This window comes from Sapajus apella, unplaced genomic scaffold, assembly GCF_009761245.1.
Source record: "Sapajus apella isolate SASKATOON/1434 unplaced genomic scaffold, GSC_monkey_1.0 scaffold1, whole genome shotgun sequence".
Lineage (NCBI taxonomy): Eukaryota > Metazoa > Chordata > Mammalia > Primates > Cebidae > Sapajus > Sapajus apella.
Window position 1 is genome coordinate 5,901,932 of NW_022436941.1, and position 4,712 is coordinate 5,906,643.

The 4,712-nt window shown below is 40.4% G+C and overlaps 1 pseudogene across 1 annotated transcript; it reads left to right on the top strand.

Moving 5' to 3' along the window:
* Window positions 1-1,697: 1,697 nt before the first annotated feature.
* On the top strand, window positions 1,698-2,163 carry LOC116530590 (annotated as a pseudogene). Its single transcript, XR_004260084.1, has one exon. The product of XR_004260084.1 is annotated as a 60S ribosomal protein L27 pseudogene (transcript).
* Window positions 2,164-4,712: the final 2,549 nt, after the last annotated feature.

Here is a 4,712-nt window from a genome sequence, read left to right on the forward strand (position 1 = left end):
CACCAGGGTTGAAATGAAGGAAAAAATGCTAAGGGCAGGCGGAGAGAAAGGTCAGGTTCCCCATAAAGGGAAGCCCATCAGACTCGCAGTGGATCTCTTGGCAGAAACCCTGCAAGCAAGAAGAGAGTGGGGGCCAATATTCAACATGCTTAAAGAAAAGAACTTTCAACCTAGAATTTCATATCCAGCTGAAGTAAGCTTCATAAGTGAAGGAGAAATAAAATCCTTTATGAACAAGTAATTGCTCAGAGATTTCATCACCACCAGGCCTGCTTTACAACAGCTCCTGAAAGAAGCACTAAACATAGAAAGGAACGACCAGTACCAGCCACTCCAAAAATGTACCAAATGGTAAACAGCATCAACACAATGAAGAAAGTGTGTCAACTAATGGGCAAAACAACCAGCTTGCATCAAAATGGCAGGATCAAAGTCACACATAACAATATTAACCTTAAATGAAAACAAGCTAAATGCCCCAATCAAAAGACACAAACTGGCAAATTGGATAAAAAGTCAAGACCCGTTGGTGTGGTGTATTCAGGAGACCCATCTCACTTGCAAAGATACACAGAGACTCAAAATAAAGGAATGGAAGATTTACCAAGCAAACATAGAGCAAAAAAAGAGCAGAAGTTGCAATCCTAGTCTCTGATAAAATAGACTTTAAACCAACAAAGATCAAAAGAGACAAAGAAGGACATTACATAATGGTAAAAGGATCAATGCAACAAGAGCTAACGATCCTGAATATAAACACGACCAATATAGGAGCACCCAGATACATAAAGCAAGTTTTAATGACCTACGAAGAGACTTAGACTCCCACACAATAATAGTGGGAGACTTTAAACACTCCACTGTCAATATTAGACAGATTAACGAGACAGAAAATTAACAAGGATATCCAGGACTTGAACTCAGACCTGGAACAAGCAAACCTAATAGACATTTACAGAACTCTCCACGCCAAATACACAGAATATACATTCTTCTCAGCACCACATCACACCTACTCTAAAACTGACCACATAATTGGAAGTAAATCACTCCTCAGCAAATGCAAAAGAACGGAAATCATAACAAACAGTCTCTTAGACCACAATGCAATCAAATTAGAACTCAGAAACTAGCCGGGCGCGGTGGCTCAAGCCTGTAATCCCAGCACTTTGGGAGGCCGAGGCGGGTGGATCACGAGGTCAAGAGATCGAGACCATCCTGGTCAACATGGTGAAACCCCGTCTCTACTAAAAATACAAAACATTAGCTGGGCATGGTGGCGCATGCCTGTAATCCCAGCTGCTCAGGAGGTTGAGGCAGGAGAATTGCCTGAACCCAGGAGGCGGAGGTTGCGGTGAGCCGAGATGGCGCCATTGCACTCCAGCCTGGGTTACAAGAGTGAAACTCCGTCTCAAAAAAAAAAAAAAAGAACTCAGAAACTAACTCAGAACCACACAACTTCATGGAAACTGAACAACTGGCTCTTGAATGATGACTGGATGAACAATGAGATGAAGGCAGAAATAAAGATGTTCTTCAAAACCAACGAGAATGAAGACACAACGTACCAGAATCTCTAGGACACATTTAAAGTGGTGTCTAGAGGAAAATTTATAGCAATAAATGCCCACATGAGAAGCAAGGAAAGATCTAAAATTGACACCCTATTGTCAAAATTGAAAGAGCTAGAGGAGCTGTAGGCCCGAGTGGGTGCTGCTGAAATGGGCAAGTTCATGAAACCTGGGAAGGTGGTGCTTGTCCTGGCTGGACGCTACTCTGGATGCAAAGCCGTCATCGTGAAGAACATTGATGATGGCACCTCAGATCGCCCCTACAGCCATGCTTTGGTGGCTGGAATTGACCGCTATCCCCGCAAAGTGACAGCTGCCATGGGCAAGAAGAAGATCGCCAAGAGGTCAAAGATCAAGTCTTTTGTGAAAGTTTATAACTACAATCACCTGATGCCCACAAGGTACTCTGTGGACATCCCCTTGGACAAAACTGTCATCAATAAGGATGTCTTCAGAGATCCCGCCCTTAAACGCAAGGCCCGACGAGAGGCCAAGGTCAAGTTTGGGAGAGATACAAGACAGGCAAGAACAAGTGGTTCTTCCAGAAGCTGCGGTTTTAGATGCTTTGTTTTGGTCATTAAAAAAGAAAAAGGAAAGAAAGAAAGAAAGAGCTAGAGGAGCAAGATAAAAAAAAAACTCAAAAGCTAGCAGAAGACAAGAAATAACTAAGATCAGAGCAGAATTGAAGGAGATAGAGACACAAAAAAATCCCTTCAAAAAATCAATAAATACAGGAGCTGGTTTTTGGAAAAGATCAACAAAATAAACAGACCACTAGCCAGATTAATAAAAAGGAAAAGAGAGAAAAATAAAATAGATGCAATAAAAAACGATAAAGGGGATTTCACCACCAATTCCACAGAAATACAAACCACCATCAGAGATTACTACAACTCTATGCACATAAACCAGTAAACCTGGAAGAAATTGATAAATTCCTGGACACTTACCCCCTCCCAAGCCTAAACCAGGAAGAAGTTGAAACCCTGAATAGACCAATAACAAGGGCTGAAGTTGAGGCAGCAATTAATAGCTTACCAACCAAAAAAAGCCCAGGTCCAGACAGGTTTACAGCCGAATTCTACCAGACATACAAAGAGGAGCTGGTACCACTCCTTTTGAAACTATTCCAAACACTCCAGAAAGAGGGAATCCTCCCCAAATCATTTTATAAGACCAACATCATCCTCATACCAAACCCCGGCAGAGACTCAACAAGAAAAGAAAACTTCAGACCAATATCCATGATAAACATAGATGCAAAAATCTTCAATAAAATACTGGCAAGCCGATTGCAACAGCACATCAAAAAGCTTATCCATCATGATCAAGTAGGCTTCATCCCGGGGATGCAAGGCTGGTTCAACATATGCAAGTCTATAAACGTAATTCACCACATAAAAAGAACCAAAGACAAAAACCACATGAATATCTCAATAGATGCAGAGAAGGCCTTTGACAAAATTCAACAGCACTTTATGCTAAAAACTCTCAGTAAACTAGGTATCAATGGAACGTATCTCAAAATAATAAAAGCTATTTAAAACAAACTCACAGCCAATATCATACTGAATGGGCAAAAACTGGAAGCATTCCCTTTGAAATCTAGCACTAGATGAGGATGCCCTCTCTCACCACTCCTATTCAATATAGTATTGGAAGTTCTAGCCAGAGTAATCAGGCAAGAAAAAGAAATAAAGGGTATCCACTTAGAAAGGAGGAAGTCAAATTGTCTCTATTTGCAGATGACATGATTGTATATTTAGAAGACCCTATTGTCTCAGCCCAAAATCCCTTAAACTGATAAGCAACTTCAGCAAAGTCTCAGGATACAAAATCAATGTGCAAAAATCACAAGCATTCTTATACACCAATAACAGACTTAAAGAGAGCTGCCATTCACAGTTGCTACAAAGAGAATAAAATACCTAGGAATACAACTAACAAAGGATGTAAAGGACCTCTTCAAGGAGAACTACAAACCACTGCTCAAGGAAATAAGAGAGGACGCAAACAGATGGAGAAACATTCCATGTTCGTGGTTAGGAAGAATCAATATCGTGAAAATGGCCATAGTGCCAATTTATAGATTCAACACTATCCCCATCAAGCTACCAATGACCTTCTTCACAGAACTGGAAAAAACCACCTTAAACTTCCTATGGAACCAAAAGAGAGCCCACATAGGCAAGTCAATTCTAAGCCAAAAGGACAAAGCTGGAGGCATCATGCTACCTGACTTCAAACTATAGTACAAGGCTACAATAATCAAAACAGCATGGTACTGGTACCAAAACAGAAATATAGACCAATGGAACAGAACAGAGGCCTTGGAGTCAACGCCACACATCTACAACCATCTGATCTTTGACAAACCTGACAAAAACAAGCAATGGGAAAAGGATTCCCTGTTTAATAAATGGTGCTGGCAAAACTGGCTAGCCATGTGCAGAAAGTGGAAACTGGGACCCTTCCTGACACCTTACACTAAAATTAACTCCAGATGGATTAAATACTTAAACATAAGACCTAACACCATAAAAACCTTAGAAGAAAACCTAGGCAAAACCATTCAGGACATAGGCATAGGCAAGGACTTCATGACTAAAATGCCAAAAGCATTGGCAACAAAAGCCAAAATAGACAAATGGGATCTAATTAAACTCCAAAGCTTCTGCACAGCAAAAGAAACAGTCATTAGAGTGAACTGGCAACCAACAGAATGGGAAAAAATTTTTGCAAACTACCCATCTGACAAAGGGCTAATATCCCAAATCTACAGAGAACTAAAAGAAATTTACAAGAAAAAAAAACCCCATCAAAAAGTGGGTGAAGGATATGAACGGACACTTTTCAAAAGAAGACATATATGAGGCCAACAAACATATGTAAAAATGCTCATCATCACTGGTCATTAGAGAAATGCAAATCAAAACTACATTGAGATACCATCTCTCGCCAGTTAGAATGGCAATCAAAAAATCTGGAGACAACAGATGCTGGAGAGGATGTGGAGAAATAGGAACACTTTTACACTGTTGGTGGGAGTGTAAATTAGTTCAACCATTGTGGAAGACACTGTGGTGATTCCTCAAGTACCTAGAAATAGAAATTCCATTTGACCCAGCAATCCCATTATGG